At 43.4% G+C, this 23,309-nt stretch overlaps 1 protein-coding gene across 6 annotated transcripts in view; it reads left to right on the top strand.

The window, feature by feature from the left end:
• Nucleotides 1-5,217: 5,217 nt before the first annotated feature.
• LOC4802637 (hemicentin-2) overlaps nt 5,218-23,309 on the top strand; it is a 113,039-nt gene continuing 94,947 nt past the window's right edge. For all 6 annotated transcript variants that reach the window (XM_015182479.2, XM_015182480.2, XM_033376435.1 and 3 more), the window contains exon 1: nt 5,218-5,686. The gene's annotated coding sequence lies outside the window, so the exon portion shown is untranslated. The remainder of the gene's footprint in view (nt 5,687-23,309) is intronic.

The raw sequence follows: 23,309 nt of genomic DNA, 5'->3' as shown, positions 1-23,309 counted from the left end.
GTGTGCGTGCCTTATGGGCCTATGCTCGGCGAAAAACGTTAACGGAAAATGTTCAAAATTCCGAAAATCAGTCGAGCGCAACGGCGAGTCAAAAATGGTTAGCCCCTACCCCACACATCCCTGGCTGTATGCGTGTCCCTCCTTCTAGTTCTCTTCTTCGATGACGGCAGCAACCGGCGCGCAAACGCAAAAGTCGCTGAGGCGTGAACTGGCGACGAACCTGCCCCGTGCCCCCGTGCCCCTGTGCTCTGTGTCCCGTGTCCCGTGGTGGTGCCGCCCTGCCCTTCGACTATTTACCCCCAGGTCTGGCGGAAGTCTACACTTGGGAAAACCGATTGAAATATTTGCGAAAGACATTCGATGGATATTCCAGAAATTGTTGAACCAATAGATGTTCAAAACATGTTCAAAAATATCTAATAGATTGAAAATACTTTGGAAATTGATAATTTGAAATCTTTTAATCCCTTTTTGAACTTACGTCTGTCCTATCGCTTGGGTTATTTGAACACCCTATGGAATCGAACGAAAACTCATCTAATGGACCAGTAAAAAGTATTCGTTGCTCCATCCATTGAGACTTCTGGCTTTTGTAAAAAATAGTCTGCTGTTTTTTTCGGTGTAGCATCAAGTTACCTTCCAGGTTCGCCATTTGAAGATTCATTTCGCCGAGTCTTAGATACATATTCAATTTTATGCTTGGCATGTGCCGCCAAGGCAAACTTTGTCTCTGCCTCCGATTTAGCCTCAGTTTGCGCCCCTTCCTCGGCAGCTTTGCCTTCGATTCTACCGCCGTTTGTGAGCCCCACTTCCCATTCCGATTGCAGATCTCGGAGTCTGACTTTGCTCGCTGATTACTTGACATATGTTGAAGCTGTTTGCTTTGTGCGGCGGCCTGTAAAACTGTTTTTGGGCTCTCTATCCGTCTCTATCTTTGTATGTGTTTTTTTGGGGCTTGTCGAAGGTTAATTTTGGCCAGACCCACTAGATGGGGGAGACTCGTAAAGTTCTACGCCCCGAAAGCGGAGTCTCACCTTCGAGGAGTCTCGGTTCTTGAAGTCACGGTTCTGGCTGTTGGCGAAACTTGACAGCTGTGTGATAAATGAAGCGCATGAACGACACAAAATGCAACAGCAGTTGCTGTGGCAGGAGGGGCATGCAACATCAGAACAGTGCAGCAGAAAGAAGCAACAGCAGACGAAGAAGCAAGGCAGGCACTTCCAAGGACAGTAGCGACAAACACACAGCAACACACAGTCGCAACCAAAATCCCCCATTGACCTAGGCACCCACTACACTGTAAGACACCCCACCCCCTCTGCACCATCCCCGCTTGGCTGTAAGTTTGTAACAAAATTTACTAATTTAATTTTTGCAATTTGGTTGAGTTTTTCTCTGCTCTTTTCTGCCATTCTTACGGTGGGGTATCCTCTTTTTTGCATACATATATACAGGGTGGAGAGCCACCCCTGCCGCACCCACTCTTCACTGCCCGTCCGGATCTCGAGGATGTTGGCAACGTGCTGCCAGTGGCACTTGCAACGTTTCGCGACTGCTGCAAGTGGCACGTTTCACGTGCTGAATGTTGAGGCTACTACCGAAATAGACTGCACAGAGAGAAAAAAATTGGTTTAATAATATACAGATTAGTAAAGAAAAAAGTAGCTCTAACTATGTATACCATAAGGAATAAGATAGGCTTCTATAAAGGACTATAAAAGATAGGATCATATTTGGGCGTACACCTTCTGCAGTCTAAATTCTTTAAGTTATGTATATTGCTCTAAGATAGGATAAGATCTAGTTTAATACTTACTTATGAATGAAAAAAATATTTTAAAAATATTTGATTTATTTTCACAAATGATATCCCGTCAGCAAAGATTTAAGATGTTTCATTTCGATCGAAAGTTAGTAAGACTTGTGGCTTTGCAATATATTTATTAGGTTTTTCCTTTCAATATTTATTATTATTAAAAGATATTGCAAATACAAGTAGCTCAGGATAACCGTATATTAGAATATTTAGAAGATAATATGGATATAGATAGATATATAGATAGATCTTAGAACAAATGGCTTATAAATACACTTTACTAAATTTTAGCTCGATTCAAACTTGCACGTAACTTAGTTCAAAAATAGTGCAATGGTCCTTTCATTTATTTCAACTTTTCTTTGGTTAAAATTTATAAGATAACATAAGGAAATGTTCGGCTTTATTTCGAAGGAAACATTTTTACGGATAGGCCCATATTAGATATGATAAATACTGCTTATTTTTTTGGTATCATTCCTAGATTATTTTGAGGTTATCCTCCTTTTTTTATTTTGAGGTCATGAACCTTTTTATCTGCTATATAAAACCAATAACCTTCCTTGTTTCTTTGGGTGTATTCCTGTATATTGTCAACGTCATCGTCGCGGCAACTAATGTTGCATTATTAAGTTTTGAACTTTGTTGTCAGGATGCAGCATCGTGCAGCATCCGCCCAAACAGCGGCGACATCCTTTGCCTCATTGCTTCCAAGGTGTCAATGTGTGTGGGTGTCTGTATCTGTGTGTGTGTGTATTAGTGTCTGTATCTGTGTGTGCACCTTGTTAGATCATTAAGAGTCCATTAGTCATTAAGTACGGAAGCGGCAGCGAATGTCGCTGCAGCTGTGGCGTCCCCTCTGGTCGTAGTTTCTTGGGCCTCTCTCTCTCTCTATATCATTCGCGGCTCCCTCCCTTTCGGAATATATGAAATTCCATTTGATTTTAATGGGAAATTTGTTGGGTAAGCATCATCACAGGGGCTGTGTGGTGCTGTGGGCGCCTGGAGGTGGCACGCTTCAAAAATCTTGGCATTTAATAGACACCTGACTGCCGCCGCTCATGTGGAAGGACAGATAGGATAGGAGCCCCGAGCGGCATGAGAGTTATTTAGCTTATCCTCGTCAAAAAAATGGGTTAACTAGGTGCCAGGGGTCTGGGTTTCCTTTCGCTCGCTGTATAACATTTTGGGAGGCATTTGTACTATTTGCTATACCCATTACTCGACTTATTTTAGCAGCTTATAACTTTAAAATAGCCTCTTACAATGGAATTAAAACCTCTGCCTGTTACAGAAATCTTTACAAGCACTGTATACCCTTAATCTTCACCATTACCAGGATATAATAGTTCGTATCATAAGATTTTCAATTATTTAACGGTTTTATGGCCATCGTAATGCGTGTGGAAGCCTCCGAAACTGGAAAAACGGTTAATTAAACGTTGTCTCGTTAACAACAGGGTGTGTATGTCACAGAGGGGGAGGTACGTTGTATCAAATCACTTGAGCGTAAAAACTAATTGTAGACCAAAAGACGGGAATATGAACCGTCTCGAGATTACAGTTGCCCCCAGAATAAGAAAGAGAGAAACCATCAGTAGAGGGTCGGCAGAAGCAGCCAAGCGATGGAAACATAGGAAAACATTTGAGCAAAGGAAAGAAGCAGCAGCAAATGTGAAAATGTGAAGAGGAAGGGGCGAAGAATTAAAAGAAAATCAAAATACTCCGAATATTGCTAAGAAGTTCTAAATCATTTAATATTAATTCAGGAAATAGAATTATTTGTTCAACCAGTTCAATATTATTATCTTGTGCTCGATGCTGATCAAGAATATATTCATATGTATTTATGTTGTACATATGGTGGAGCCCCTGAACTCGTTGAGTACCGGTTATAATACCGTTCGTTATTCCATGTGCTTCACACGAGGTCGTATGTAATTTTGGTCTCTACAAGCTGGATTCGAGAAAGAAATAAATAAAAAAATGGCTAAAACCGTAAAAAATAGCTAAAAATTGAGTTATGACTAAATTAACCCTTGAAGTAACACATTTAGTAGTTTTAGTGTTTTTTTTTTAAGTTTACGGTAAATTAAGGACATCATTAACTTCAAAATTCTACCTATTCTCCCCTGTTAATACAATCTGTACTTAAAATAGCCGATATCCCAGTCAGCTGGTGCGCCATAATCCTTTGCAGCTAATAAATTGTCTAAGGCTAACAAAGCCTTTACATATACATATAAATAACTAAATAAGGTATTTCCAAATTTTCATAAAACCTATGGTTTTATTTGGCGAAGCACTCCACGCTGTCCATGAATAGTGGACAGCAAATGGACAAAATACTTATTGTTCATATGTACATAGTTCACGTCAATAAACTAGTTCGGATACATTTTATGCAGCTATAAAATCCAGAAAACATTAAACATATGTATGTTTGAAGCTAAAAAAACTGAATATATATAAAAAAAATTGATATACTTACATATATATGTATATGTATGCATTAGCATTATGAAAATGGTGTAATAGCTGGATGCCACCAGATTAGATTAGACTTGCTTCCTTAACGCAAACTACATCGTAGAGGGTACCTCCCTTCTATAACATCTCCTAGGGTATTTATACTCGTTTTAGTAGCATACGTTTTTCATAGTACAAATTCTGGGGCTCGCAAATATAAGGTTTAATATAAATATAAGTTACATATGTACTACGGCATACATGCTGGTCAGCAGCATGTTGCTGGGCGCCACAACAAACGCACTCAAACACGCTCGAGCGCCGAAACACTCGAAAAAAAACGTAAACACAACGTGTTGGCGGTCTGTATCGTTGGTTGTGTAACAAGTTTGAGCGTGTTGTCATAGGTTCGAGCTCGTGCGACAATAGAAAGACCCGAACGTTTCAATTCCACGTTTTTCCGGTTCCAGAGCAAAAGAGCACGAGAGAGCAACAGCCGAAGTGACTCAAAGGTGAGAGAACCGACTGTTAACAGAGTCTGACTCTGGAAATATAAAAAATGTTAGGCGTGTATAAAAACAAATAGTACAAATTTTAAATATTTCAAACTATAAATTATCTTAAAAAGCTGCTTTTTTTATATTATTAAATGAAACCAAATATATATAATTTTATCTTTACATTAAGACCAGAAGACCTTCTAATACTCTTGATCTGATTTGATAATTCGTAATATTAGCTGTATTGTATAGTCATCATATTTTAATTATTATTTTTAGCTGATTTTAAAAATATTGAAGAATACGCAAAGTTTGTTTATAATATCTTCAAAATTACATCACACATAGTATCTCCATTTTAGAGCTGCGATTCCAGCAGCATAGTCTGTTAATAGATAACATTGAACACGCTCTGCTAGTCATTTTGAACATTGGCCCTGCTAACGGTTCGTTTTCAGCCGTCAGTTCTAACGGGAAATTTGCGCGGAACGGACGGAAAACGGAAAAAGGGACAAGACAGTCGGTCCAAAATCGTCAAAACGCCTTACGTTGCCTGCACGACCAAGTGACAGTAAGAAGAGTGTTATCAGTGCCACAGAGAAATACGAAGCACAAAAGCATTGGAGAAATGCTGCACCAATATACAGTGAAACAGCCAATAAAGTACTACAGTGAAATAATATTGATTGCAGACCAGTAAATGCACCACCCACTAAGGTCCAACTGCACCATCAGTGATTGGTGACCCAGCAGCATACAGTGAATCCCTAGTGACACAGCTGAATACAGTGAAGCTATACTGATTGAAACAACACACATAGTTCTCAGAGCTCTACAACAGTGTCTACAAACAGTCAGGCACCACTCTGTTGCTTAGGAAGTTGCGCAAATATTGATAAAGGTATAAGAGCTGCTCAAAACACTTACAAAACACAGTGAAATTTGTTTTTTGGAGATCAAATTCCTTATTCATTTACAATGAAATTCCTCGTGGCCGGTTTTTGTTTTTGTTTAGTTATTGGAGCTTCCTATTTTTGAATGCAAAAATGCATGAAATATTATAGTGTTTACGACATTGGAGCTGCTTTGGCCGCTCTGCGGCTCTGTACAGGAAAATTTCAAGTATTTCACTGTTATAATGTTGAAAAGAATCACAGGATGGCAAATGTTATGCCACATAAAAGTAAACCACAAAGTTTTGCCCTTTTGTGTTCTTGTTGTTGGTAGGAGTCACGTGTCAAGCGGAAATCTATTCAGAATTGTTATTCGCTCTCTAGAGCTCTAGCTGTAGAGCTCTCCCCCCGCCCAAATATAGTTAGTGTATTAAGTGTGTTGGTGTGGTAGTAGTTTGACACACTTTTCCCTATCCGTGTGTCCTTCGAGGAAAAAAACTTTAGCGAGGAGCAGAGCAGAAGCAGGAGCAGGAGCAGGCGAGCTCCTCTGCCGATGCCCGTGGCTCGTGGCGCGTCGGTCGGCAAGGACAAAATCTCGACTGAAATCGTTATTGTCATTGTCGTCGTCGTTGTCGTTGTTCGCTTTTTGGCTCATCAATAAAAATTTCCTTGACATTTTATGAGCCAAAGGATTTCTGGGCAGGCTTACTCCTTTCTCGGAGTCATTTCCAAGTCCATGGCTAAGAGCGAACGAGAGATATGGCTAATATATTAAATACGACAACGGATTAAACGGTTGGTTGCCCTTTTTATGTCCGCTTATATTTATGGACAATTATTTAAAGAATTTTGTGCGCCCTTGGGGCTGAAAGTTCAACACACAGTTATGCTCTGTGAATGTTTTATGTTTATGGGGAAGCACTGTACTCGAAGGACTCCCCTACTGCTCGACTGCTCCTGGGAGCTGGCTAAATTTAATTAAGCCTCCTTTCGATTGTTTATAAATTCATGTTAATGATATTTGGACAGCCCGTCGCGAGGGCCTCCCCACCAAAAAGTATCTGCAATTAACTCGAATCGTTGGGCGCGAGAATTCCATCCTCCATTGCCAAAAACTTGTGAGAATTTTCCGCTAATTGTTTTCTCCCGAGGAGGCGCCAGAGCAATCCTCGCCAGCTGCGGCGGCGGGTAAAGGACCTCCCCTCTCGACAGACGCCTACCATTTTGTTTTGATATGCAAATGGCCTTAAATTCCACACTCGAATTGAAATGAAATTGCCGAAAACTTTTCCGTTTTCCATCTCTCGCAGAAAGTTGCCACACAGGCCACACAGAGAGAAGAGTGAGGCTCGTTCAGTGCGGTGCGGCACGTGCCGTTTACTCGTTTAATTTTAAATGCCAAACATTTTTATTAATGATTATTGCCGTGAGTGGCAAAAGTGCTGGGGAATCCCCCAGTCTTCCAGTCCCACAGTTGAAAGATGGAGGCGCTGCTCGTAATAATCGAAAATTGTTTCCCCATTATAGGGCCGGTACAGTGGAAGGTCTCTTAAGGGACTGCTGTCTGAAGACTAGACAGGTTTTGGTGGTGACAATCGCAGAGTGTTTTTGGTCCTTGAACATTTTCTCTTGGGATAGGAGGTGCTGGAACATCTGAAACGGACAGTTTTCTGTCACTGATTTGTGGACAAAATCAGTGCAACCAGAATATCTGAAACGGGACTCTAGAGGGATCACTGTAATACGGGAGATATCACTGTTTCCCGACAGGGTTTCCTTGACAACTTATTCTCCTAGAGCACATCCTCTCGCAGATATTCAGATTGAGATTGAATGCGACTCGAGGACACATTTATTTAAATATTTTGACAAACTTTGACGACATTTCGCGCCATTCGATTTGGCAGTGCCAGCAGACAATCCATTCTCATTCCCACACAAATTCCCACCCGCACCACAAAATCCTGTATCCTCCCAGCCATATCTATAACGAATATAGGAGTTTGGCCCCCGTACCATTTATATCAATTTCTTTATTCCTGACGGCTTTCTACGGCTATGGCCTGCATTTTCTAGAGGAACAGGACTCTTTTCGGTGGCTGGAGGGGTATGGCTTCCCTAGGAAATTTATGTATGCGTTTTATGGCTACGTGGCTCGTAAATAAGAGAAATGTTGCAGCACCGTCTGGAATATCGGGCGGGTGGAGGTGTTTTTTATCTCCTGCACATGTGTGTGGCTGTGTGTGTGTGGAAGGTTTTCGAGTGCCTTAACCATCAGGCAGTAAGCAGATTTCATTCTGCTGGAAATGCTGCCCTATTTTGCAGCGAATATTTTCTCAAAATAAATGCCTAAAGTGACACATTTAATATGATTTGTTTATGGGATTCTGCTTTGTTTTTTGCTGACAGTTGAGGCCCTGATATCCAGAAGCCAGTCCGTCATTCAAGACGGCTTACAGAAACACACATTTTCTTGACTTCAAATTGGTTTTTATTTAAAATGGAAAATAGAAGAAATGTAAGCTGTTTTTGGCAGTTGAAAGTTAAAATATCCTAGAAGATCTTACATCTCTTACATCATAGGAAACAATGTTGCTCATTATTTCTTCAGATTTTTGTGCGACTGTTTATTCCGAGATATCCCAACCTCCCAGCTTTGCACTCATATTTATCAGAAATAGTGATCGAATCCTCTCCACTATGACCATTCGGATGTACAGACAAGTCCAAAAGTAAGCCCAATTGCAATCCAGATCAAGAATAAATATACTTTTTAGACTGTCTTCATAAGTAATACCCTATAAACAACGATTTAGATGGGAGGGAACGCAACCCACATTTTATTCCGAAGGAAGATTTTTAAGGATTGCGAAACGAAGACTCTGGGGGTATAGAGAGAGGGAATGGGAGCGTAGGAAAGAGACGGCACGAATGTGTGTGCAGAGGAGCATGCAGTGGGTAAAAGAGGCAAAAGGCAGTGAGAGAGTAGGTAAGCGAGGCAGAGAGGAGGTGGACTGGAGGCCAAATTAGTTTTCTGAGCAAAGAGCCCGTGAGTCGGTCGAAAGAGAGTGGACCAAAAACAAAGCTCAGTTCGTTAAACTCAACCGTTTATGGATATGTGTATATGTGTAGTATATGTGTGTACATATGTATATCAAGTACATGCATGTACATACCCGACATACCCTACCTTTTGTTGTGCGGCCGTGTGTTTAGCCAAGCAGAACGTTAAACCTCCGTCGAAGCCGGCGTTGCGTTGCGTTGTTGTTGTTTTTTTTGGCCTGTATTTTGTGTTTGTGGCGCAACTTTAGAAAACAGAAATTGGTGGCAAGCAACAGCAGAAATTTGTTTGAATGTTGCATCAACGAACTGCAGCAGCAGAACAGCACAACAGCAGAACAAAATACAACCCATGAATACACCCCCCTATCTCTGAATGAAATTTGAATATTAAAAGATTGTTGGGCAAGTGCCTGAACAAACACCCGACGGAAGCGGAAATGGAAGTGGAAATGGCAATGGAGGGAGGGACGGCAAGGGGAGAGGCGAAAACACTTGCGTGGGTGGGCCAAAAGGGGCAATTAATGGGAATTATTGATAGAGCAAAACCCAGGAGCAGCAGTGCACCGTGTAGGAGTCGAGTTGGGTCCTTGAGTCAATTACTGTCCTACTCCCATTGGCAAATTTCCCGTGAATTTTCTTGTCCAATCAAGACCGCACCTCGTTACTCGCACTCGCACTCGAGCTTTTCCGTTTTCCCTGCGATTTCTCTGTAGCCTCTTCGTTCCCTGCCCGCCGTGTCCCTCCGTTTGAATGCGGTCAACTACAGCCGTGTTTTCCACGAAATGAATCGATCGTCTTTTCACTTGCATTGACTTTTGCCTTTCCGGGAAAAAGACCTGCAATTAAATGTGATTTGCATATTGAGTACTTATGGATGGCCAATGGGTAAATGTTTTTCTTATTTCTTGATTTTGCCAGAGCTTGCTGCTACCCCTGCTGCCTCTTATGGTCTGGCAGATCCACTCCGCCTAATGAGTGCCTGCAATCCAATAATTGGAAATCTAAACCCACTAGCCGTGAAGAGATTGCAAAAACATGAACCCCCCCCACCACCAGCACCACAGAAAAGCGAGAAAAACCCAATCGAAATGGAAAACAAAAAGTATAAAAAGCTCTGGTCTGGTCTGCTCTCTCGTAACCGTTAGAACGCCACCTGCCACATAGCGTCTGCGGCTAAAAATTTCAAATTTCCATTTAGAATAACATTCCGAGCCGCTCTGGAACCCCTGAATCACCGAAAACCAGATGCAAATAAAAACAAATTGTGAGTGGGGTGTGTGTGGCAGCTGCATGCGCAACTTTTCTATTGTATTCGTAGTTTATTTTGTATATTTACGGGGCTGTACTCTCTCCGAAGGGTATTAGGATTACGAGCCGGTATTTGAAAAAAAGAAAACAAATACTATTTTGGGAGTCTATGAGGTGTACGTGTATTTCGATCAGCATAACCAGAGGTCTCTTCCCTTGTATACGATTTTTAATGTAGATATCTTTCTGTAGATTTGGGGAGAGAAAAGTATTGCAGGTGTCAATCTTTTATAACTAACTGAAATATTAATATACGCTCTGAGTTTCATTGTTTCATATTTTGTGTTTATTAGTTCATTCAAGTCCTACGACTCTATTCCGTTTCCATCGGAAGAGCTTTCCGTGTTCAAGGGTATGAATAGTCACAGTTTTGTTTCCTCAAAACGTTGCCTTTTCTTGTTTTTTATATTTTTGTCGAATTTTCCACACCCACTTTTCCATCTGCGTAACTTTTCATTTTCATATATGATTTTTTGGGCGTTTGTTTGTTTTTGTTTGTTGTTTTTTTTTCAAGAGGCGCAGCGCAAATTAATTAAATGCACTCGACTGTGATTTATGCGATCCTGAGTGAATAGGGAGTTGGATTGTGTGTCCGGGATTGGTTTCTGGTACACACAGTAGCTGCAGCAATTAGTGGCACTATGGCAGGGGCGGGGACAGGCACTTGAGGCACTAATGTGGAAACCATTCCAGCACTCCACAGGCGGGCGGCCAATGATCTCTCTCTCTGTCTCTCTCTCTCTCTGTTTCCCATGTCTCTGTATGGCATTTTAAAAGCCAAATCCACTTAAGATTAACTTATCATCCGTCAGACTGCCATCAAATTCTCATTGGAATCAAATGTCTAATAATTTTCAGCTTAAAAATTCATTAGATACAAATCGTTGGACCCATACCCATATCAAAACCAAGCACACACAATGGGTGCCCATGAAAGAGGTAAAATAATACACTTATGAGGGTCAGAGCCGGGTTTCTACAGAGTCTTGGGCTTGGGCTTGGGCTTGGTCTTGGTCTGTGGTCTTTGGCTAATTTCGCACTAATTGATTTCTTTTGCGGCAAGCAGCGCTTTGATTGAACAAACGTCTCAGGGCCCCCCTCACGGAACGCTGTCAAATGGTTCCTCCTGAAATGCGATGACAGTTGGGACCTGCGTTTGGATTGGGACTGGGATTGGGCCTTGTTTTGGTCTGTCTCATAGTTTTTTTCTTTCCCTGCCCATCAAATCGAAAACTAAACGCCGTCAAAGTCTCATTAGTTGACGGGGCTTTGGATGCGCTGACTGACTGATGGCCGCGACACGCCGCCTCTCTGATTGGGTTTTAATGCGTTTTGGCAGGCGAACATTGTCCACGATTCCGTTTACAGAAGTTTCATAATTTGTCTCTCTGCCTCTGATTGATGGGGCATGCAATACGATACGATCCCCCCGCCCTTCCACGACTTATTGCTCACTCATTGTCTTGTAGTTTGTCATCTCTGGCCATTACCCAAATGATTTGCCATAAGCCCTGAGCCGATCTCTCGGCCATGCAGACACTTTCTCGTTTCGTTTTTTCGTATAATTTACCACGCACTGCGGCAGGTGAGGCACGTGTTACGGCGACCTTTAACCTGCTGAAGATTGCTGCATGCTCGAGCAATTTGAGAGGCGTTTTAATGGTCCTTTCGGGGGTACAACCCCCACATCTTTTTGGGCAGAGAATCAGTGATAAATTTTGCACTTTGTTTGGCTTACACGCCCACATTAATTAGTGGAGAAGATGAAGGAGTTCTGGCCAATCTGGGTACGGGGTCTGCCAATGATTTTCGAATGCAATTTCCAGGCGAAACGTGGACGTGACTCAAAGAGGCAAAAGAGGCAGAAGAGGCAGAGGGTCATGAGAGGGAGTCACGATAAAGTCTTCTTCATTTGGTTTCTCTTCGCTCTGTTGCATGCACCTGTACAACAGACAGACAGAGAGACAGAAAGGCAGAGAGAGAGAAGGGTGCCCCTTCACATGTGGGCAATTTAGTGCCTTGACGCCCACCTGCCCCACAGAGACGGAGACGGAGCCCCAACACACAAAAGAGCTGCTTTCAGTCGTTGGCTCCATTTCAGGGCCCTGGCGGCTCGGCTCGGCTCGCTCTCTGTAAATTATATGAAAATGCAGGGCATAGAAGCGAGTCGAAATCGGCATTTCAACGCTCCAGTTCCAGTTCCAGTTCACAGACATTGACACACTTTTAGCCACTTACCTGAGTGCCTGCTTACACTCTCCTTCAACCGTTGCCCATTCCCCATTCCATGTTGATCAGTGTTCGCCGAACACTGAGACGATCACGTCTTCTGTGTGGCGTGTGTAGGAGTATCGCAGTGCATCCACGTACAAAACTCCAAGATGAGCAGCAGCTACAGCAACAGCATTCACAATTTCTGACTGGAATGGAATCTAATTAGCGGCGTGCAACGAGGAGCGTGCAACGTGCAACTTGTAATGGGCCGACAACTTCGTGACGCTGCTGAAAAAACTGGTTGTTGCTCCTCTGTCTCTGGCTTTTGCCTTTGCCTCGTCTCGTTTTGGGGGCTGCCTCATAAATCAGCAATTGTCATTATTGTTTGTTCGTTTATTTAACTTTATTATTATATAAAACCCCTTACCCCTTACCTCTTTCCTTTTTACTCATTCCTCTGGTGGTATCCAGTATCCTCTTTTAAGAGGCTTAAGTGTGGAATGCAGCAGAAGAAATATACACCTTAAGTATCGATGTTTCTCGTAAAATGAGGTGCGGAAAAGACCTGAAGAATGGATCGTCACTGATGTTGAGGTGCGGACAAGACCCAAGGAATCAATCTTCTTTTGGGCTAAGATGCAGAAATGAGTCAAGGAAACGATCTTTCTTTGAGAAGAGCTGCAGAAGAGCCACAAAGATGTAGAATGGAAAGGCCCTAAAGAATGGATCTTTTGTTAAGAAGACGTGCAGAAAATGCCCTAAGGGATGGGTCTTGCACAAGGAGAGAAGGGGGAGAATAAGGAGTGGGGCAGAAACGCTTTTAAAGAAGGGTTCTTCCTTAAGTTAAGATACAGAAAATACAGCTTCAATAAATACCAAAATAATGAATCTTCTTTGGGATGATGCGCAGAAAAAACTCCTCCTAATGACCCTGGCAGCTGCACAAAACATACAAAAAATACTATCCCCAGCATCAAATTCCATTCCACAAAAAGCCACAAATCTGTGCCAATTATGATAATTTGATTTGATGCCATTTACATTATCTGTTTCCTTTTTTTTTTGTGTTTTTTTCGGTTGCTCCGAAATAAAAATTGTGCTGCCCTGAAATTGCATTAGCAAAGGCGCTGCCTAAAGAACGGCACCAAAAATGTGTTAAGGTCAGTGGCAAGAGAGCAGAAATGAGCGGAATAAAAAGATTGTTATGACAAAGAGAATGAAAATAAATGAGGCCGCAAATGCGAGGAGGGGATCGGAGACAAGTGGATGGCCCGGGCGGCGCTGCCTGCCCCACAGATAAGCGGAATCGTATACAAATGGTCAACTTAACTAAAACAATAACTATACACCCCCTCTCCGACGGGGCCGGGGCCCATAGAATACGGAGAATAGCACTAAAATGAGCAAAAGAAAAACGCCCCGTCCTCCTCCTGCTGCTACTATCATAAAAGAAAAGCGAAAACAAAAGCCGACAAAAGCGGGCGCCAGTTGTGGCATGGAAAAACAATGAAGGGGCGGAGGAGAAGCGGGAGAAGAGTCCCAAAAGAAAAGCCAGCCAACTGCAAATGTAAAATTAACAAGAAATCAATGCGAAAAGCCAGAAAACAAACAGAGGGAAAAACTGAAGCCCAGAGCCCGAATCGAGTCGAGTCGAGTCGAGTCCAAATGAAAGCCGAAAGAAGTCATAAATAAAAATTGAATGAAACGAATTTCTTCTCATTGGCAAAAAAGGAATAAACGAAAGAAAGAAAGAAGAGCTTTTGTTATTTCGCGGTTATCAATTTCAACGCACAGCTGGCCAAAAGCAGACATCGACGTAGATGGTATTAGCCAATAAGGTAGACCCCCCTCCGTCGCCCGCTCTCGTCTATTTCCACATTCGAAGCGCTCCCACGCTCCACTGAACAGCAGCAAGGGGCAGATTGTAGCAGCAGTCAGAGAGGGGGGGCAGAGCTATTGGAGACGCAGACCCAGAGCCAGACGAAGATGTTGCTTGTGCTGGCACATCAATTTGCGATTATGAAAGGCTGCCTGGCCAGCAGCAGCCGAAGCCCGCGAAGCCCCCGAAGCCCCCAAAGACCGAAGCAGCAGCAGCTCCATCTATAGCTTCGACTTCAGTAGGAACCTCTCCGCATACAATGAGCCGAAACTCTTTATTCAATCCGAGGAAATCTGAGCATTTAATGCGCCGCCAGCGCAGTCAGAGTCGCCACGGCACCAGCATCGTTAGTGGCATTCAGTGTGGGGTCAGGCTGCAGCTGGCTGGCTCCGAGATGCTGGTTCGTTCTCTCGTGGCATCTCCGAGCAGGGCATCGTTTGGCATTTCTTGGCTCGAGCGGTCGGCCTTCACATTTACCAATCCCCCCGATCAAATCCATTGATGCCACTGCTGCTGCTGCGGCTGCTGCTGCTGCTGTTGTAGCCGTTGCGACTGCGCATTTATGAATCTCTTCTCTGTTTGAGCTTCGACTCTGTTCGGGTCTTTGTTGCTGGGATCTTCTGCCTACCAGATGGCAAACTGGTTATAGAGCGGGTATATCAGACTGCAGAGGAGACTTGGAGATGTTTTTGAGATGTTTTGTGTTCTATATCAGTCTATAGAGGAGAATGAACATTTCTCTGTATTAAAAATACATCTAAACAATAGTCATGTAAATCGACTCCCTGTGTTTTTTTTCAATATTCTTGAAAACTACAGTCAAATTATGCATCATATCTACACTCCAAATTTGTATTTGTAAATTAAAAATATTTAATATTTTATTAATTTATGTTTGAATAAAAGTGAATTCTCTTTGCTTTCTTTAAGTTTGCATTTAAACCCCGAATATTTAATTTAAACTTTAACTATGACAATTTTCTCTGAGTGTACATCTCAAACACTCCTCATATGCGATCTTCTGCTCTAGGTAGCAGATGTAGAATTCATCGGAATAACCTTAACAAAAACAGTATTCACTTGAAAAATTGTTCTTATTGATGATCAATAAAGCAAACGTCATAAATTGTCTCGAAATAATTATATTTGCATGCTTATTTATACTGGACTTCCAGTTGGTATAGTTTCCATAGAAACGATCGCTTCAAAGACTTTTTCCAGTCATTGTGGATCTAGTTCGAAGTATTTCCATGGTAACCATAAACGAGTCCTTAGCCATATGCCAATGAAAGTTCAGAATTTTCATAATCAACTGTTTCATAATCATTTTAAATATTTACAATTGTTTTATATTTATCTAATAGCTACGAACCTTCCCAACACTTCATTGATGGCCCTCAAAACTCAATCAATCAAAATTGCATCAAAATTTGACTGTTAGAACCATAGTTTCCATGGCAACAAGTCCAAATTGGTATGCAAGGGGTAGCTGCAGCCTCGAAACCCCTCATAAACATTGGGCTCTCTGGTTATTCGTTTGTTGTTTTTTTTGCCGGGGTGTATTTATTGTACATGCCACAAAGCAATGCCTCTGTTTGTTTCTTTTTTTGTGCCGTGTTCTGTGTTCTTGTTGTAGCATTTGTCGTTCCGCTGCAGTGAAGCGCATCACCGCTGCAGAGTCGTCTGCAGAGTCCACAGACAGCCGCGTGCTGATTCTTATTTATGCTGCAACACGCCTCGCCTCACCGTACCCCCATCCCTATCCCTATCCACATCCCCATCTCCATACCCATCTGCACAGCTCTCCTATAGTTTCCCTACAGATTAGTTGCAATCGGATCCAACTTCTGCTGAGTTATGATTAAATGGCATTTCGTGCGAGTGAGTATCCTATGCCTCAGCGTCAGCGTCTGGCTCTGGCTATGACTCTCCATCTTTTATGGTTATTTCGTGCCTAAAAATGAAAGAAGTCCACGTACCGCGTCTCCGAATGAATGTTTCTTGCTGTTAATTTAACGCTAAATGAAGTGCGAAATTACAAACAAAAAGCCCCCGCCCCGCCCCGTCCTCCTCCGCTCCACTCCTCTCCACACCACTCGCTCTACATGAGTTCTTTCGTTTGTTTAGGGTATGGAAAAATGAAATCTGTTTCGTTTTTTTGTCCAGCCTCACAGCTTGAGTCACATCCCGCCTCCGTTGGGGCAGTATCGGATATCATAAACCCAACAGAAAGGAGAATGATGAGGTTGCTTTTGGGCAGAGTACGCACTGCTGTGTGTTGCCAGGCGAAAATTAGTTTTGTTGAATGCTTTTAATTGTTCTGCCTGTGGGAATGTCATGATTGGTTCCAGGCCCTCTGGAGTCCAAGAGCTGAGAGAGATTTATGCCTGGGCAGCACTTTTCGCCGCTATGGTGGCACACGTGCAACGGAAATGACAGTATGAGGAAACAGTTGAGCCCACCGATAAGGGCCCACAGGCCAGTGACTCCCTCTGTCTACAGGCTAAAGGGAGAGAGACCTCTCTGTATCCGAGTGGAAGTCACCAGATTGGAAAAGAGCAAACAAAGGGACAAAAAGCAAACCTCAGACAGGGACTAATGCACATTTAATGTTTTGCCCCCTCCTTCTCGTTCCAATGATAACAACAGGTGCAACGCAGGGTCAGGTATGGTTCAGGTAGATAGACCAAAGGTTGAGTCATGTCTGCGCCACGTAATTGGCCAAACAATTGCCAAACGAAACGAAAGCGTTGATATTCATAGAGAGGGAAAGAGAGAGAGAGATAGTGGTAGAGGGACAGGGAGAGGGAGAGGGAGAGCATGGAACAAACAATTGGCTGTGTCTATAAATAATTAATGCCCTCAAGGGGAATCTGTCGAGGAAGCTGCGCGCTCTGGTCCATTATCAATTCAGCGAAAAGAGGCGCTCCCTCCTTGGAATTTCTGGACAGCGCAAAAGCAACAGAACCCAGAGGTAGGGGCGGCATGAATATCGATGACTGGAGCCGGACTCCTCCACTCAGCTCTTTTGTGCTCGTATATCGTATGGGAGATGAATCAACGATTCGAGTGGGATACCAGTATCCCCTCTTTTGGGAGGGCCTGATTGCTTCTTGGTTGTGAAAATAATGCACTCCCTGCGGGGAACCCCACTTGAAGGCCAATCAAAGTGATTTAGCCGCATCATCATCATCATCATCATCTCCATCCTCTCGAATCATCCCATCCATCTACTAGGAAGAGGAGTGACCTGTGGCAGCTGCAGCTTCAGAGGGGAGAGTTTTCAAACATTTTTGCATAATTTATGCAATTTTAATTTCCAAAAAGCTCCGCCAGAGTCATCATTATCGTAGGGGGAAGAGCGTCAGATCGTCCGAGAGTCAGAGTCGAGAATTTGCACTTTTGCCTTTTATATTACTTTCCACAAAAATTATATCTGAGGTCACCACGAAAGTTTCGCCCCTCTGCCAAATTGTGGCATGCCCTTCGTTCCGTTTTCGAGTTTGCATTCAATTTTGCATCCATCTATTCTGTCTGTCTATCTCTCCGTACGTCTGGCTATCTGTTTCTGCTTCTGTCTCTATCTCTATCTCTGTCTCTGTCTCGTTGTCATCGTCATGGCTGGCTAACAGTTTTCGCCATTGTTCCTCTCTCCCTACCGCTCCCCTCCTTATACCCTTCTCTGTCTGCGGGTTTATGGTCTATGGCCACGTAATTTACCTGTTTCTTTTTTCTTTTTCCACCTACCACCAACCACCTACCGCCATCCATGCATTCGTATTCAGATTTTGATTTTCTGTAGAATTGTTTTCGAAAAACTTCATTAGAAAGTGTTTTTCTGTTGGGGTTCGAGTGTCAGGGGATCCATTGTGTCACGGTCATGGATAGGTCGGAGCTACGTATAGGTATAGGGGCTATACCATGCACATGGCTTCTGCTGATTGAGATACGAGTGGTGGATAAGCTTTAGCTATTTACAGAGTGTCTCCCCTATGCCATAGCAAAAGCATGGCCCTTGTTCCATTCAGCTACATATACGGCTCTAGAGCTCCCCTTTGGGATTCCACTGTCTTTATCTATGGCAAGTATTTTATGAGCAGATACTACCCTGATTCACACCTATCCTATTTGTATAACTATAATGCTGTAGTTCCCTATAGTATTTCCCCTATAGCTTCCCATGGAGTCTCCTCATTATATCATAATCCTGTACTTTTCCTGACAGTCTTTAGTCGCCTCTACGCAAATAATTTGGCTGTTTCACTATACCTTTATGTTACTTTAGGTTTTATTCTTCCCAAAGTATCGGTTCTATGCCATAGTCTTTAGCTGATTCACTGAAAAGTCGTTATATGTCACCCCTATATCAGCCTCCCGACACAATCTACCTGTTTTCCGTGTTTCCAGTGTCTGAGTCCTTCTATACTTTTTCCAGTGTCGCAGTCAATTATCGCACAATTCGAAATCGATTTGCGGGCAGCGCTAATCCATAGACACAGTCCTGTGGCAGGCAGAGCCAGGTGCTAATTACACCGCCCTCTGCGGTGGCAGGGTAGAGGCAGAGGAATCCTATATATAGAGATTCAAGCGTCAAGATTGCCTAAAGTGTTTCTGTATTAAAGTGTTTTGCGTTGCGTGGCTCACATTTGGCTGTTGTCGTTGTCAATGGTCGCTTAATTAGCTTTTGAATGCCAGGAGAGGGTTAGGTTTAGGGCCCTGGAGTGGCATACCATAGGGTGTTCCGCGGGGGGTTCCAGCGCGGTTCTAGGGGGAGGGGGTTTTGCTCAGGGAAAGTGTAATTAATATTCAATATGGGAGGAGCGAGACTCCTATCTCTCCTTCAGTCCCTGCTCTGAATATCAGCTAATTAATAGTGTTTGGCTTGACTGCTCGCCCGCTTTCCAGTGCCACAAACGCACATGGTTATGTATTGCATGTATTGTATATATCGTATGTATGGTATGTGTTGTAGTGGCACGCGAGAAGAACCACAGAGACCGCAACAATTCCGTGGTGAATGTTGAACGCAGAGAGCGAGAGAGAGAGAGAAAGAGCAGGGGAACCAGTAACCAGAAACCGAAACTGAAACTGAACCGAAGCGTAGGAGACCCAAAAGCAACATCATTATCAAAATCACGCAAATATTTACCTAAATAATTTGTCAACTTGACACGGAACTTTAACCTCCCCGCCACAAATAAAAAGGGAGAGTGGGAAAGAGTTTAGAGAGAGAGAGAGAGAGCTAAAAGAGACGGAGAACAATCGCCAGAACAACCTTTTCTTAAATGCAGAAAGCCTCCAGGACTAGGGACTCTCTTTCTTATCCATTCACATAAAGGCTCCAGTGAAGCGGGCATAATCCTTTATGAAATTTGTTTTCACCTTTCTGGCTCCTTGATCCTGGCTTCCGGCTGCGGCTTCATCTCTTTCTGCTGCTGCCGCTATCGCTTTTAGCCGCTTTTGGCTGCTTTTTGGCCGCCTTTGGCTGCTGGCCATAAAATTAAAATTTCCTTACAAGCATTAAACGCTAAATGAACCTGAAAATTACGCAAATCGTCAGCCAGAACAGCGCACAAAAGAACGGAAAAACACAAGAAAAAGTGAGCAGCGATAAAAAGAGGGGCCAACACCTTGAAAAGAGGGCTTACAGAAGGATGTATGTGGGTGGGGGTGGTTGGGGTTGTGAGTGTAGTACTCCCACGATGAGTTGACATTGACATTGTGTGGGGTCGAAAGGGATGACTGAATGCTTGACGCTTTTGTGTAGCGAAGGAACAAAAACGAATCTGGCAACAAAATTTCACGCCTCACTGTGCCCTCCGCACACATATGTACGAGCAAGTATGTATGTATGTTTGTACGGGCGAGTATTCGTGCGTGCGTCAAATTATGACAGTCGCTAGATTAAGCGCTCGCTACCTGCTGCTGCCTGCCCCCTGGAGGCAGGAGCCACCAACTTATCGATGTCGATGTGGCACAAAAGGGCAACCTTTTTTTAGACGCACACGCACTTTCCTTTCCACTAAATGCAAATACCTTTAGCACTGGCAGAAAGTGGCAGGAGAAGGGTTGAGGGCTGAAGCTTACACAGATGACTTGTTCTTGCCACAGCGGAACGCCGCTGTTGAAAGGGCATACCCTTCAAAAGCGAGGGGATACCCTCTTTTATTGGGTTACTGCTTTAATCTACGGCAGAAAAAGGTGTTCTTCCCTGGAATATTCTAGAATGTACCATTCTATATTCAAAATCTTATATATTCAAAGAATTCCGGAGTTACGCTTTCTATGTGTGTTTTTTCAGGTTCAAATATAAAACCTCCTCGGAATTCCTTAGAGTATTTATTGGTTTGATGGCACCTTTCTTTCTCCCGGGAGCGATGGCTCATAATTTGCTTATGTGAACAGTACGTCCTGTCCCGTCCCGTCCCGTCTCCTCCCGTCCCTCATCTCTACGGCTCCTTCTATGAATATAGATTTTTGTTTCCACTCACTGCGTGCGCAAAAATCTGCGTCTCTGAGGCATTGGAAAACATGTTGTCCCTAAAAGCAAAGACACGCAACAAAAACAAGAAAGAGGAGCAACAAAAACCAGTAGAAGGAGCAGCAACACACAGCAGAAGGAGCAGCCAAATTGAAGGAAAGGCAAAACACTGCCACATATGGAGGATAGGGTGGAGACGGAATTTTTTTCGGGACTGTTCTTTCGGGTGTGGCAGCATAAAGGTGTTGACACATTTTGTGTTGATTCTTATTGGGCTCTAAGCCGATTTTTATTCCACACATATACACACACACACATAAGAATCTAATGGGATTGTCCTTGGGGGAGGAATGAGTCCGGGTTCCGGCTTGGTTCTGGGCCTGCAATCAATTCTCATTTGGCTGCCTCTTTTGTGTCGTGTTAGCCGTAGTTCTTGCTCTACCTATCACTGGCTTAAATGCATTTCTTTTCTGCTTACAGGTAAGCCAGGTTCTACATGAAGATAGACAGGGATCTCTGGGATAGGCAAGAGGTCTCTGACTGATGAGAAGAACGGTCTCTGGTAGATCTATGTGGGATAAGGTGGCAGTTTCTGGTAAGTTTCCTCTATGGCTCTGCTGTGCAGTCTATCGTTAAGTCTCGTCTCGAACACAGTCTTTCGACCTGTTGAAGAAAATAACTGGAAAAGAGAAGAAGATGTGCTTTGGGAGCCGAAGATTTGAATGCCCTTCAAAGATCTATAGTTTATATGGAGGGTCAGAGATGAGATGAGGAGATGAAGCTGTAGTCTATTTATCTACTTATTTATCAATAATTTATCAATTTAACAATCAGATCGGGCCATTTGCACCAAAGAGAAAGCTCTGCGGAAATAGTTTTCATACAAATCCGAATAGGAAAGATGGACACGGCTATAATTTCTCTTCCAATATATCTTAGATACTCTTTCTTCTTTTGGCAAACACGTGCCCCAAATCCAGATATCCTCTCTCTTTTCTAGAGTATTACAAATAATTTTCGCCATTCACTCCGCTTTAAGATGGGGACAAAATTCGCTGGAAATTCTCATTTCTCTTACAGTTTTTTGTTGCGGCACTCAAACTCCACTCCACTTCGAGTACGCGCGCTCTGATAAATCTTAAATGGGCAAAAACGTAAAAGTACAAAAAAAAATAAAAAATAAAATGAAAACAAAATGGAAAATGGGGAAAAATCTAATTTAAGGCGACGCCGCTTCTGCCTTAACTGCCAGCTCAGCCGGGCGTCAATAATTGCCCTGAACTGAAATTATGCTGAAAGATTAAAGTCATTTATTATAATTTATTTATTCTTGTTTTGTATGCCCCCCGCCCCGCGCTCGTATGGAGCGTAGAGTCCAGACAGGAGACCAGAATACCGGGATACCAGGATACTAGGATACCATTCGGGGGGGTGCGGCAGGGGCAGGCGCAGGGGGTAGTCCTTGGCAATTACTTTGAAGTGGAGCACTAGCCCTGAACTATGGGCCGTGGCGGCGCCCCATTAAATTTGCCACACTTCATTGGCTCGCACAGAAATAATAATTTATTATTTAATTTTCGCTCAAACACTGCAGGGTGGGGCAGCAGCAGCAGCAGCAGGGGGTGTGGGGCGAGGTTTGCTTTAAAGTAATTAATTTTGGAAAGTGTCAAAGTTGCTGCACGGAAAAACTTTTCGTCTGGCACTAGCCGGAGAACGGGAACGGGAAGGGGAACGGGATCTGAAGCCCGCCCGGATGTGGCCGGAGGTCATGGCCCCTCGAGCTCATCCCAGGCACACCCTGCCTTTGCACAGGGTATCCGCTTGTCGATTGCCCGTACCCCCGGTTCTTGTGTGGCATCTTCTTTCGACCTCGCCTCGAGCGACCTAGCAGCAAGTTAATTTCCACTTGAGATTGGACACATGGACAGTGGCCGTGGCAGTAGCCCCTCTAAAGAGGAAAATAAATTAAAAAATTTAAATTAATTTTTAATATGCCGGAATCTTTTTCCCCCTTCCGCCTTACGCCTCCTGCCCACTGCCCCTGCCACCCACCCTCTATGTATATAATCTTCAAAGCTGCAATTAGCGTTTAATTTACGATGTGCCACGCACCCGAATATGTTTTTTCCCAAAATGTATTTTTATGCCAGAGAAATACCTAAAAGAAGAAGGACTCTCCATAAATTAAAGGGTCCTTTTTCCGCTTTTATCTTAATGCCTTAATGCGTCGTTTTTTTACCTGAGCTTTTGGACCCGTAAAATCATTTGAATGCGAAGCATTTTATTGCACACTTTTGGAGAGAAAAGGGAAGGGGGCCCATTATTCAAGGTAATTTAATTTGAAGGAAATGGCAGACAGCCGTCAGCCAGATCGAACAGCACTGTCAGCGGAATACCAGTCCAAGCCACAGACCGAACCCACAATCCGAACAAATAAACGCTTGACCCAGTCCTGGGAACTCCTGAACTCCTGGACTCCCGGACAGCGCCGAACACAATGAGCCATGTGCCAAATGAATGGCCAAAAAGTTGAACCCCTGGAAGCTGGAAACTGAGAGCTGAGAACTGAGCAGGCGAAAGCATTTTAAATGCAAATGAAGTGCCGCACTTAGGAGGCCATCAGCCAAAAGAGTGCTGTGGTGTGCTGTGGTGTGGTGTGGCATGGTGTGGCATGGTGGCTAGCGCC

Source organism: Drosophila pseudoobscura, chromosome 2 (genome assembly GCF_009870125.1).
Source record: "Drosophila pseudoobscura strain MV-25-SWS-2005 chromosome 2, UCI_Dpse_MV25, whole genome shotgun sequence".
Taxonomy (NCBI): Eukaryota; Metazoa; Arthropoda; class Insecta; order Diptera; family Drosophilidae; genus Drosophila; species Drosophila pseudoobscura.
This window is presented reverse-complemented; position numbering and strand designations above follow the sequence as displayed.